The sequence below is a fragment of the Microtus pennsylvanicus genome, chromosome 3 (genome assembly GCF_037038515.1).
Source record: "Microtus pennsylvanicus isolate mMicPen1 chromosome 3, mMicPen1.hap1, whole genome shotgun sequence".
In the NCBI taxonomy this organism is placed as follows: domain Eukaryota; kingdom Metazoa; phylum Chordata; class Mammalia; order Rodentia; family Cricetidae; genus Microtus; species Microtus pennsylvanicus.
This window is the reverse complement of record NC_134581.1, coordinates 113,686,046-113,698,726: the sequence shown is the minus strand read 5'-3', so window position 1 is coordinate 113,698,726 and position 12,681 is coordinate 113,686,046. Positions and strand designations below refer to the sequence as shown.

General features: G+C 42.9%; 1 pseudogene; it reads left to right on the top strand.

The window, feature by feature from the left end:
- Positions 1 to 2,594: 2,594 nt before the first annotated feature.
- Positions 2,595 to 3,040, top strand: LOC142847310 (large ribosomal subunit protein eL31-like; annotated as a pseudogene).
- Positions 3,041 to 12,681: the final 9,641 nt, after the last annotated feature.

Below are 12,681 nucleotides of genomic sequence, written 5' to 3'. Positions count from 1 at the left end.
AGAAATCATTTTCTTGATTTTTTTCTAGATCAGTCTTGTTTGGTTCTACCCTATACCTTTGGGCTCTCCAGTCTCTGGTTCCTGGCTATCTGAGCAGTGTCAGCATGGACTTCCTCTCATGGAGTAGGCTTCCAGTTAAATTAGACATTGGTTCGTCACTCCAACAGATTCTATACCACTATTCCCCCAGCACAGATGAACAGGCAGGATAGATTATTGGTCAAAGATTTTGTTGGTTCATTTCCATTTTTGTCTTTTGGTAGCCTGCAGAGTACTTATCTGCAACAAAGACACTGGAATGTAGGGGTGATGTCTCCGTGAAGGCACTGCTCAACCTTTCCATGTTCACTGAACTGTGTGGATGTTGTCCTCAGCAATGGGGCCTTGCTGTCAGTTTACAGAAAGCAAACCTCTGTCCTAGCATCAGCCTGGATTGTCTGGGGATCTCCATGGGACCCCTGAATTTAATTTAACCCTTCCTATCACTGGAAGTCTTGCTTGGCAATGAGATGGCCAGTTGAGACTCTGGATCCCCTATTATTAGGAGTCATCAATAACATCACTCTCACAAATTCTAGAACATTCCCATTCTACTAGGTTTCCACAATGCCTCCCAAATGCCCCTCACTTCCAGCCATCTCTCCCCTCATTCTCTACTTCCATCCCATCTCCCCTGGCACCTGATCCCTCCCCATATATATGTAATATATTACTTGATCTTTTTTCTTTGTAGCTTTTAATAATCTTTCTTTAATTGTTCTGTATGTTTCTTGTTTCATTATGCATCCAGGGAACTCTCTTTTCTGGTTCAATCTATTTGGTGTTCTCTTTGCTTATTGTGCCTTAATAGGCATATCCTTCTTTAGGTTAGGAAAATTTTCTTGTAAGATTTTGTTGAAATTTTTTTCTGGGACTTTGAGGTAGGAATCTTCTCCTTTTTCTTCCTATTATTCTTACCTTTGGTCTTTTTGAGGTGTCCAAGATTTCCTGGAAGTTTTTCATTGGGAATTTTTTTAGTTTTAACATTTTCTTTGAATGTTGTATCCAGTTTTTTCATTGTATCTTCAATGCCTTAGATTATCTCTCCCATCTCTTGTATTTTATGGTGAAGCTTGTTTTCTGCAGTTCCTGTTTGCATTCCTAAATTTTTCATTTCCAAAACTCCCTCAGTTTGTGTTTTCATTATTGCTTCCATTTCCATCTTCAGGTCTTGAATAGTTTTTTTTTTTGTTTGTGTTTTCTTGGCTTTCTTTACAGGATTCATGTATTTATTTCCTTTTCAAGAACCTCTATCATCTTCCTATAGTTTGTTTTAAGGCCCTTTTCTTATGCTTCAGTTATGTTGGAATATTCAGGGCCTGCTGTGGTAGGATAGCTGGGTTGTAGTGGTGACATATTATCCTGGCTGCTACTGGTTGTGTTCTTATGCTGGCATCTAGGCATCTGGGTTTGGAGTAATTAGAGGTCTAGGTGCAGAGTTCTGTTTTTGTTGGGCCGGTATTTTGTTCCTTGGCTTCTGTTTTTTTTCTCTGGCTTTTCAGAGAGTATGATGTCTGTGTGTGGTCTTTCTTACTTGCCTGCTCTGCTGGTTTTGGAGGCTGGGATAAAGTGATGAGCTTGGGGAAGGAGGTCAGGAGTGGAAGGACCATGGGACCCCTAGGAGTTTGGACAGAGTAGAAAAGAGGCCACAGATGGTAATCTCTTAAAGATCTAGAAAGGATCCTGAGGGACTGGGAGAAGAAAGACAGTGGGGAAGGTCTACAAGCTGCAAACCTAGCTTTCTGGCAGTCTTGGCCTGTGTGTGGGTGAGCAGGAGGGAGTCTGTCTGAGTTTGGGGCTGGGATACAGCAATAGGGTGGGGAAAGAAGACAGGAAGGGATGGTGTGTGGGATCCACAAGGGGTATGGAAGGGGTGGGGGAGGGGAGGTCACAGCGGGTGTTCTGTTGAACTGCTAGGGAGGAGCCTAAGGGATTGAGTTTTGGAGACAGAATATTTCCCCTTTCATATGGCAGAATTGCCTCTATTCAGCTGTTTAGGAAGATTGGTTTGAAATGTCTTTCAACAGCAGTGCAGACGTGGTTTAAATGCCACACTTCAGTCTTCCTGACAGTATATAAGAATGGAAGAATACTGATTGGAACAAAGCTGAGACTTTCTATTTCCCTTACAGGGTTGTCTTTCTGAATCACGTGAGTTTCTTATTAAATAAAAGACAGTGAAATAAATTGCTTTTGTCTCTTGAAGAGTTTTTCTTTAAAAAAAAAACAATTTTGAACTTTCCTTCTTTTTGAGTATTCATATTGGATGAGCATATTAGATAAAATGACCAGAAAGGAACAGTAAATGTATTTGTTAATACAACTGATTGTTACTATGGTAACATTGAATTTGTTTGACATTTAGTGTTTCCATTGTTCTCTGTTGCTATAGTAATGAAATCTTGAATTCTGACACCATTCCAAATTCTATTAAAATAAAGTCCTTTTCATTCCCCAGCAGAATGCAGGGCTGGAGTTGTCAGTGCCCATGATATTTGGGAGAGCTGTCTAGTACAAAAGTGTAGACTATGACGCATACTTGCTACACTTTAATCATGGCTCCTGCAAATAAGGGTGGCGAGAAGAAGAAGTGCTATTCTGCCATCAACGAGGTGGTGACCCAAGAAAACACCATCAACATTCACAAGCGCATCCATGGTTTGCCCCTAGGGCACTCAAAGTGCATCCAGAAGCATGCCCCTAGGGCTCTCAAAGAAATCTGGAAATTTGCCATGAAGGAGATGGGGACTCCAGATGTGCAGATTGATACCAGGCTCAACAAAGCCCTCTAGGCCAAAGGAATAAGGAATGTTCCATACCTTATCCGGGTACATTTGTCCAGAAAATGTAATGAGGATGAGGACTCACCAAACAAGCTCTAAACATTGATAACTTACGTGTCTGTTACCACATTCAAAAGTCTACAGACAGTCAATGTGGATAAGAACTAACCTACTGAATCTCAAATAAAGTTGGAGAACTGCCTTCAAAAAAGTAAAAAGATTTTTAAAAATTTATAAAGTTGAATAAAAGTGTTTTTATCATAAAAATAGCTTTCTCTTTAAATAAACATGAAATACTTTAAATTTTTAACTTAAAATAATCAAAATTTGACATTTATTGTTAATAAACACACCACAGAAAAATCTCTTTGTTTTTGTTCTGGGGAAAAAACTGTTTCATTTGGGGGTTACACACCAGCCCCTGGCATGTCAGGAGCCATTTCCCCCAAAAAATATTGCAGGGACCATTGTCCTGGGAAGTTTGCAGAGAGCCCCACACCCCAACGGTATTTAGAACTGTTTTGTTGGTAGAGCCTACCCCACACCCAACTATTTTGAGAGCTATCTGTTAGCGGAACCCGCCCCACATTCCAACTATCTAGATAACTAGGTGTGTCAACTTGTGGCTTCCTGACCGAGGAGTTGTGACCTGACCGATCATAACCTCCTGGCCGAAGACCACGTGACTGGCTTAAACCATCGCTGCAAGATTCCTTCCTGCCCCCCATCCCAACCCAAATTCCTCATCCAGGGGCTATATAAGCTGCAACCATGACACTAATAAACGGAGGCTTTGACACACCTTGCTTGGCCTTCTTCCTCTCTCCCACCAATGTCTTTTCAGATAGCGCCTCTCCGGGATCCTGGAATAACTGACCTGCCAGGCAGGTTACAACCCCTAGACTAACTGACCAGCCAGGGCAGTCTACAGTGGTGCCTGAACCAGTGACTCAAAGCACGGCTAACTATCGGATGACGCGCAGTCCCAGGACGACAACAAGAAGAAAAGAAAAGGTTCTGCGGCTGTAGGACATATCTGCAGGACAAGGTAGGTGCAGGATTACTGTCGTCCAATAAGACATGGGACAATCACTATCAAAGGAAGAGAAATTCATACAGGAATTTAAGTAATCACTCAGGGTGAGAGGAGTATGTGTCAAAAAAAAGAGATTTAGTTAAATTCTTCTGTTTTATAGATGAAATATGCCCCTGGTTTGTTTTAACTGGCCCAGAAATACACCCTAACATTTGGGACAGTGTGGGTAAAAATCTTAGTAAAATGATTAAAGCAGGTGATTCTGTGCCAGAAGTTGTTTTTACTTACTGGTCCCCAATCAGGGACATCATAAATAGTCCAGAAAATGGAGGGGGCGGTTCCTGTCTCCTGTCAATAGTTACTGAATTCTTAGAGGCATCCCACCCACCATCTCGTAAAGACATCGAGAAGGGGTGTCATTTCCCGTGTCCTTCCGTTATTATTAGTATCCCTGAGGACCCCTCCCCAGGACCTATTACTTCTACAGCAGCTCCCCAAGAGGAAACTGTGCCTGCTGGAGATAAGAGTCAAAAATTGCCTAAAGGCATTTATCCATTGCTGGCCACTTTTAAAAATGAAACCAAACCCAGCCAGCAGGACTCGGATCATTGCATTGGATTCGAAGTCTGGAGGAGCCTTTGGATTCAGAGTCCGAAAATGAGTTAGAAGCAGCTAGATATAAGGAAGGAAGGTATGGTAGAGGAGATAGGGTTCCCCACGTCTTCCTTAGTCAGCCAAAAAGGACTCCGCAGCCGCCGCCATATGCTTTGACCGTTCCCAATAGCATGCCTTTACCCACTTCTTTGGTTCAGGAATTGTTTAATACAAAAGCTGCCCTTAAGGCACAAATAGGAGGTCTCAAGCAAGTGCTTACATTACAGCATGAACTCTCAGACCTTTCCTCTTCAGATTCAGGACTTACAATTCACTATGGGAAAAGGCATGATTTTAGACAAACGAGAAAACTCTAGACTTAATCATAAAATGACCTATCCAGTTATGACTCGGTCACGAGCTAGACAAGCAGAAGCTGCTGAGCTCCACCCTGATACCACAGAAGACCAGGAGAATTATGATCAAAATCAGGTGGCCTCTGATTCTGAGGAGGAGCCTGAACAAAGTGAAGGTGAAACCTTTCAGCCCATATATAAAAAATTAAAAATTAAACATATTAAAGACCTTCACTCAGCTGTTAAAAACTATGGAATACATGCACCTTTTACTCTTTCCATATTGGAGGGATTATCGGGGGAAGGATTTATGTTGCCCATAGAATGGGGCAAGGTGGTTCAGTCAGTGCTAACTAGAGGACAATATCTGATCTGGAAGATTGAGTTTCTCCATAGGGCTGAGGTCTTTGCTAACAACAATAGAAAAAACCCACTAAGTCAGACTGCCTCCTGGATAGCTGATAAAATCGCTGGCCAGGGTAAATTTGCAGATGAAGAGAGACAAAGGGGATTGTCACCGGGAATACTTTCCCAGATGGCGCAGGCAGCCCTGGCAGCCTGGAGGGCAGTTCCCTCCACTGGCGGCACTACCACCCCACTCACTAAGATCATTCACGGGCCTCAGGAGCCATATGCCCAGTTCGTGGGTCGGCTCCAAGAAACAGCAGAAAGGATCTTGGGGCCGGAGGAAATGAAAGGGACTTTGGTCAAACAACTAGCCTTCGAAAACGCAAATACTGCATGCAAAGCTGCATTAAGGGGAAAAATGAGGGACATTGATGTTTCTGGTATGATTAAAGTGTGTAATGAGGTAGATAATTTTGGCCATCAGCTATCAAAGTCAATCAGCCTGGCCATTGGCACAGTATTTCAGGGACAAAGGGGACACTCTCGCCCCCAATGGAAGACATGTTTCATCTGTGGTCAATTGGGACATTTTTCAAGGGAATGCCCCTCTCGACAAATGGTTGGGAATAATCAAAACGGTCCTGGGAATAGAAGGGGTGGTCCCCCGGGACCCTGCCCCCGATGCAGGCGGGCATACATTGGGCAAGTGAGTGCAAATCCAAGGCTGATATATTGGGCAACCCCCTAACCCCTGCCTCCGCCACTGAGGTTCAGGGAAACGGGAAAGGGGCCCCAATCGGGGGCCCTTACTCACCAACTTTGTACCAGCCAGTTCGAACCACGACACCCAATATAAGGGAGATGACCCAACGTCAAAACCCCTTTTCAGGGCCACCCCAGGGAGCACAGGATTGGACTTATGTCCCTCCTCCACCCGGATTATAGCCCCCTGAGGATGGGACCACAATTATAGAGACCGGTCTATATGGCCCTCCTCCTCCTGGCATGTTTTATCTCATTATAGGGCAAGCTTCATGCTCTCTAAAGGGGCTCTCTGTTATTTCCTCTATAGTTGATGCTGATTATGAAGGAGAAATTAAATTGCTTGCCACTGCTACCGAGGGCCCCTTAACTCTTAGAGCTGGACATCGCATAGCACAAGCCCTGCCATTGCCTATGATAGGACAATTCCCCTGCCAAGGAAACAAGCGTGGTGCCTCCAGCCCCAGCTCTTCTGACATATATTGGGTGCAACAGCTTTCTGATACTCGACCTATGATGACATTATGGTTAAATAATAAGCAATTCCAGGGCCTTTTAGACACAGGTGCAGATGCCACTGTTCTATCATCTAGATATTGGCCTAAGGCATGGCCTGTAGACTCCAACGCCACCCACTTACAAGGTATAGGACAAACCCAGAGTACTCTACAAAGCTCCAAGTTGTTAACCTGGAAGGATAAAGAGGGCAATTCAGGCACCATTCAGCCTTTTATAGTCCCAGGCCTCCCGGTTAACCTCTGGGGAAGGGACATCTTAAAACAAATGGGAGTTATTATGCTTAGCCCTAATGAAGTTGTCACCAAACAGATGCTTAATATGGGATTCCTCCCGGGTAAAGGATTAGGAAAGGAAAAACAGGGACCTACAGACCCTATTGCTGTTGACCAGCGCCCAGGTCGCTTAGGCTTAGGTGCGGACCTTTTCTCATAAAGACCACTGATCCTCCTGCACTCCAGGCTGATATATCTTGGAGGACTAATGACCCAGTCTGGATCGACCAGTGGTCCATGCCTCAGGAAAAGGTTCAGGCTGCCCTGCAGTTGGTGCAGGAACAACTAGAGCAGGGACATCTTGAGCCCTCCACATCCCCATGGAACACCCCCATTTTTGTTATTAGAAAGAAAAATGGAGACTGGAGACTGTTACAGGACCTAAGGGAGGTTAATAAGACCATGATGCCCATGGGGGCTTTACAACCTGGCTTGCCGTCACCAGTTGCTATTCCCAAAGGATTTCATAAAATTGTTATAAAAAATTGATATAAAAAATTGCTTTTTTTTTCTATCCCTTTGCATCCCGCTGATTGTAAACAATTTGCGTTCTCTATTCCAATGATCAATCATGCTGGCCAAAATCCACGGTTTCAATGGCGAGTCCTGCCCCAGGGCATGGCTAACTCTCCCACCCTGTGTCAGTGTTTTGTAGCTCAATCTGTGAAACCCATAAGATTGCTATATCCCACTGCTTATGTTCTTCATTATACGGATGATGTATTGATAGCTGCGGATAAGATTGAGGTAGTAAATCAAATAGCTCAGGATTTAGTTTTAGCCTTATAAGATAGAGGTTTTATTATACCTCCAGAGAAAATTTAAACTTGTTATCCCTTTTTATTTTTGGGATTTCAATTGGACCCAACCTTGATTCATACACAAAAGATTCATATTAAAAGAACCAAATTAATTGTTTAAATGATTTTCAAAAACTCTTGGGCGATATTAATTGGCTACGCCCTTATCTCTGACTCACAACAGGAGATTTAAAACCATTGTTTAACATATTACAATGGGACCCCAATCCCAGCTCTCCCAGGAGTCTTACACCAGAGGCAGAAGCTTCACTTGTAAAAGTAGAGGAAGCTATATCTCAGCAAGGCATAGGATACTTTGATCCCGCAAAAATTCTTTATTTGTTGGTATTCATCACTGACTATATGCCTTCCGGACTTCTGTGGCAAGAGGAGCAACCACTTCTATAGGTTCACGCACCTGCTACCTCACCCAAAGTCTTGCCCCCCTATCCCTTCTTGATAAACCAAATCCTGTTTTCAGGAATTAAGACTGCAGTTCACTATTTTGACGGTGACCCTGACATTATCGTCACCCCATATTCTGGACAACAAATTGCCTGGCTACAGCAGAGGCATGATGAATGGGCTGTGTTACTTGCTGGATTCCACGGAAAGCTTGATACTCACATGCGAGGGAACAAGCTTATCCAATTTCTTAATATCACATCTTTTATATTTTTAAAGAACACATGCCTGTGGCCCATCCCAAATGCCTTGCTTGTTTTATAGATGGTTCGAAAAATGGAAAAGCCTCCTATGTTATTAATGATACGGCCTACTCTATTGATACCCCATATAGATCTGCCCAGATGGTAGAATTGTATGCAGCATTCACCATATTCCAATTGATCTGCCACCAAGAATTTAATTTGTTCTCTGATAGCCAATATGTTCAAAATGGTACCTACCATTCAGCCTTCAACACCTACATTTCAATTGTTTTCCAAAATTCAAAGATTAATTAGAGACCACTCATATTTATTTTTTGTGGGCCATATTTGAGCACATTCGGGTTTGCCTGGACCTTTGACATGGGGAAATGAATTGGCAGACAAGAGCACTTGTTTAGTATCCTCCGTCTCTGTACAGGATCCCGTGCAGGAGGCTCAGGCTGCTCACTTGCTTCATCATCTTAATGCCTCAATCTTGCATCTTAGATTTGGTGTAACTAGAGAACAAGCCAGACAAATTGTTAAAAACTGCAAGAATTGTGTGACCCTTTTGCCTGAACCCCATTGGGGAGTCAATCCTCCGGGCCTGATCCCAGGGGAACTATGGCAAATGGATGTTACTCATATCCCTTCCTTTGGTAAGCTTAAATATGTTCATGTTACTATTGATACTTATAGTGGCTTCCTGTATGCGTCCGCTCAGACAGGGGAAGCCACTAAACAGGTTATTGCCCATTTATTTCTTACATTTTCTGCAATGGGACAACCCAAAATACTTAAGACTGACAATGGACCTGGTTATTCTAGCCAGAAATTTAAACAATTCTGTGCCCAGTTAAATATAAAACATTGTACTGGTATTCCCTACAATCCACAAGGCCAGGGCATTGTTGAATGTGCCAATCAGACACTTAAGCATACCATCTCTAAATTAATGGCACAAGAGACCCTTTACCCCATAAAGGTAATGCTAAGATAATCTTGGCCCATGCTCTCTTTGTGCTCAATTTCCTAACATTGGACAATCAGGGGAGGTCTGCTGCGGGCAGATTGTGGCACCCCTCTACCCAATCTACCTATGCACAAGCCCTTTGGAAGGACCCCTTGTAGGGTGCCTGGGCTGGCCCCAACCCTGTGCTTATTTGGAGAAAAGGCCATGCATGTATTTATGATACCAAGGCTCAAAATGTCAGATGGCTCCCTGAGCGTCTGATAAAATTGTATAATCCAACCAGGGAAAATAAACCCTGAGAAAATTTCCCTTCTTGTGTTTTCTTTCAGATGCTGACAAAAATCTTGACACCACCGTGGCTATGGGTCCTTCTAATTTGGGCCCGCTATATTGGAGGAGCAACACCCCCATATCAATTTTTCAATTTTACCTGGCTAGTCATAAATGAAGCAGGTGACATCGCTAACTCCTCCTCCACTATAGCCGCAACTCCTGATTGGGGCCCTTTAGAGGTAGAGCTCTGCAAATTGGTTCTGGGAGACCATTCAGATTGGGGAGTGCACGATAAGTTTCTCCCTTTAACACAGGCTCCAGAAAATACATACGATTTCAAGAAGCAGCCTGGCTATACCAGTAGATTTAGCAGGCGCTTCCTCTCTTTCACACCAATATATGTTTGCCCCGGAGTGTTCCACAGAGATCGCTCCCTGGCCTCCAAATGTGGATTTAGTCCTGATTATTTCTGTGCCTCATGGGGCTGTGAAACTACTGGGGATACATATTGGAATCCCTCTTCTTCCTGGGATTATATTCAAATTAAGAGAAAATGTCCAATGCAAAGCTTAGCTGCTCGATGTGTGCCTAATAGCTGGTGTAACCCCTTAGTAATCTCCTTTACAGAAGCAGGAAAAAAATTTCATTGGATCAGTTCTAGAGGAATAGAATGGGGGCTCAGTCTCTATAAGAGCGGAAGAGACTTTGGGGTGACTTTTAAAATAAAGTTACTAAAATCAGTCCCCCAATCCACGGTTACCGTGGTAGGCCCAATAAGGCATTACATTTTCTGATCAGTGAGCAACTTAGTCGTCCTTCAACTCACAAACAAACCGCTACCAATAGTTCCTCTGTAACGGCCCCTCCCTTTCAACCCACCTTGCCCCAAGGACTTCCCTCTTCTGCTGATCTTATTCTATCTATGGTCAATGCTTCTATAGTTGCTTTACATGCTATTAGTAATTCCCTATATAAGGAATGCTGGGTTTGCTTTTCACCAAAGCCCCCCCTTTTATGAAGGTGTGGCTGCTTTTGGCTCCCCCAATTTAACTAATGATACAAAGCATGTAAGGTGGCATCCTGTTAATGGTGAAGGTCTTATGATAAGCCAGGTCTCTGGCATAGGGCTATGCCTTAGGGGACCAGCCTTGCGCTTCCCTCAACCATTGCAGTATACCTGCAATCAGACATTTATTGTTAATATTTCTTTTTCTTATATTTCTGCACCTGAAGGATTCTATTTTGCCTGTGCCTTGGGACTCACCACTTATATAGTTATCAATAACATTTTGATCAATGAAGATTATTGTATGCTCTTGCGCCAGGGCAGTCTACACTGGCGTCCATTTTTGGAATGTTGGGCAGAAAGCTCCATTTCAAAGCTCCCTCCTCTAGGAGTTGCTTCAGTCCAAATACTGAAAGGCCCTCGTTTTCAAGGGCAGTGGGAGAGATCCCCCAGACTCAATAATCCAGGCCAACAGATGCAATCAGCAAGAGGTGTCTTTATTGATCACACAGGTGCCTGTGGGTGCAACAGCAGCATATGCCAACTGAGCACCCCGGGCAAATTCAAACAGCCACATTTATAGGGAAAAATGATTACATAAGAGGGTAGTATAGTACAAGCATTTCAGTGGCTCTCAAATTGGCCGGCTTATCTCATTCTGGGGATGGCCCCATGTCTATTCTCGAATTTCCCCGAAAAACCATAAAGCTAGATAAAGTACTCTGCAGCAAGTTGACAGTTTCAATAGAATGTCTTGGGGGTGGAGTATTCCCTCTCCTTAGCCCCGAAAAACCACAAAGCTAGATAGAGCATTCTGCAAGCTAACAGTTTAGATAGAATGCTTTGGGGGGTGGAGTATTTCCTCTCCTCAGCCTAGTCAGTGAGTCTGCAACCCATAGATATTCAGTTCTAGCATCAGCTGAGGGGGGGGGGGCAGCTAAATTTCAGCAGAGTTTAACATAGTACGTGGGCACAGGGGTCTTTCAAGTATGGGGGGTCTTTCAATACCACCTCTGATAAAGCGCACCAACCGTGACCCCTCCACAGGGAGGGTCAAGAGCACCCCCACAGGCTATTTAAACTGCCCTCTTTACCTCTGCGTGTTTCCCCCGGCCACCAGGAGTGCTGACATCCTTTAAACCTGAGTATCTTTTAATTTGGTCTGATTGGGATTATTTGCGTTGGTGGAGAGGTAGGTCATTTAAAAGAAAGTACTTAACAAAAACAATAATAAAAATTTGGAAAATCAGAGTCACAAAATATTAGTAAAAAAGTTACTTGAGGTTATGAGGGATTTTGGTGTTTAAGAAAATATTACATGGCCTACTTATCTATCTTCAAATTTCTGGCTGGAAACCAGAATACTTTTAAATCTAGTAAATTATTATCTATATGCAGACTTTGATTGTACGTGTTCTAATAATGTAGAAAAGTAGGTAACGTTTAGAAACTAAAGTGATGGAGAGGGCAGTGTAGAATTCAATATCACACAAAAATGAATACATTAAAAAGAAATGGCTAGAGATAAATTTCTGAATGGGAATCAGAGATATTAAGAAAATGAGAAAGGAGTCTATTTTGCTGAGGTTTTGTCTTTTGGAAGTCGTGAGATAAATCAAATGATTTCATAAATAACAGCACACTAATTGAAGTAAGAGAATATGACTTTAGGGAGAGAGCAGAATAGAGTGGAGAAAACTGTCTGCTACTGGAGACATGATGGAGTCACAAGTTGATCAGTAATAGACAAGATGAAAGTCACCATTAATGATAATGCCCTGAGAACAGATATAAAAGGACTATATGCTAAAGTGTGCTGATAAAATCATCTTCTATTTTATCTTTTTATGAGCTCAGAATTTTTTCAAAACTAAATATCAGGATCCCCTACACTTGACTTTGATAGCTGCAATTTAAATTTCAGAGATCTACCTACTTCTGCTTCCCAAGTGCTGTGATTAAAGGTATGTTCCACCACCATCTGGCTCTGCTGCCTTTGGTAATGATGTAAAGATGTTAATAAACATTTGCTTATTCTACATCTCTTTAATTATGTAAAGGTGTTGCTGTTTTACCTGATTGGTCTAATAAAAAACTGAACAGCCAATAGCTAGGAAGGAGCTGGACAGGTGGGGCTGACAGACAGAAAGATTAAATAGGAGGAGAAATCTAGGTTAGAGAAGAATGAGAGGAAGAAGAAGAATGAGGGAGAAAGAGAAGGAGACACCTAGGGTCAGCCAGCAGACACAGAGTAGGACATACAGAAAGAA